This window comes from Etheostoma spectabile, unplaced genomic scaffold, assembly GCF_008692095.1.
Source record: "Etheostoma spectabile isolate EspeVRDwgs_2016 unplaced genomic scaffold, UIUC_Espe_1.0 scaffold00569473, whole genome shotgun sequence".
In the NCBI taxonomy this organism is placed as follows: Eukaryota; Metazoa; Chordata; class Actinopteri; order Perciformes; family Percidae; genus Etheostoma; species Etheostoma spectabile.
In genome coordinates, this window is record NW_022605150.1 from 25,001 (window position 1) to 26,113 (window position 1,113).

Below are 1,113 nucleotides of genomic sequence, written 5' to 3' on the forward strand. Positions count from 1 at the left end.
GCCAGTGGCACATGTTCCGGGCAGGGCCGGGCCGGGCAGGGCAGGGCAGGGCAGGGCAGGGCAGGGCAGGGCAGGGCAGGGCAGGGCAGGGCAGGGCAGGGCAGCCTCACCTCCCTCTCTCCTACCAGGAGCACAAATCCCCCCATTTATATAGGGTTGTCAATTCCCACCCCACTGCTTCAGTCCATCCCATACTAAAGCAGGTTGATCTACTCCAAACCTTAATACCTTGCCATCTCTTAACCTATGGAACTTGGTCACCAGTTCCCTCCTATCCCGCTGACTACACAACAAGTCAGGATTTTGCATACCTTTTTTATACAATGACCAAAAACAACCAAAATAAACATTCCTATACAAAAGAAAACCCTCTACTTGGTTTGGCCCGGTGATGTCATCCATGACCACCCTATTCCTATAAAACAGGAAATACTTAGGCCGGTCCCTCCCCAACCAATTGTCTTGCATGGTGGAACTGAACAAAGGAACAAACAATTGTAAGTAGCAATACAGGGAAAACCATGTTTCAACTTGCAACCTAATAAAATGGAACTGAAACTAACGTGACTGTGTGTTTACTTTACTAATGACCTGTATGGGACAAGTGGTGAGCAAACCCACTTCGTCACACACCCTCCCTCTTACAACCGTTACTCATCAGAGTCAGCAATGACATTCTTCTTTCCATGTCTGTACCGGACCTGAAAACGATACGGCTTGTAATGGGAAAATTACATTTAACCAATGATTTTCATATTAATTATTCATAATAAGATCTCCAATGCCTCTCAGAGTATATGACTTCTGTATCTGCCATCTGTGTGTTTCTCCTTGATGGGAGACAACTGGGTTTGTTATGACTCCACACCATTTCCTTGAAGAACAGATGACGTGGAGCCTGACAGAAACAGTTGTCTAAAGCTGTGTTTATCATAGCAGGTCCCAGGTCGAGACCATAGCCCATCCTAGAGACAAGATGTCCTTTTTCAGCTGAGATAGAATGACCGGTCAAGAAACTTGACACACAAGGGGCAGGTTCAGAAATACGTAAGAGCTCCAACTGTCTGCCTAAGGTTCACTAATTGTTGTGTTTGAGATTAAACTGTTTTCCAA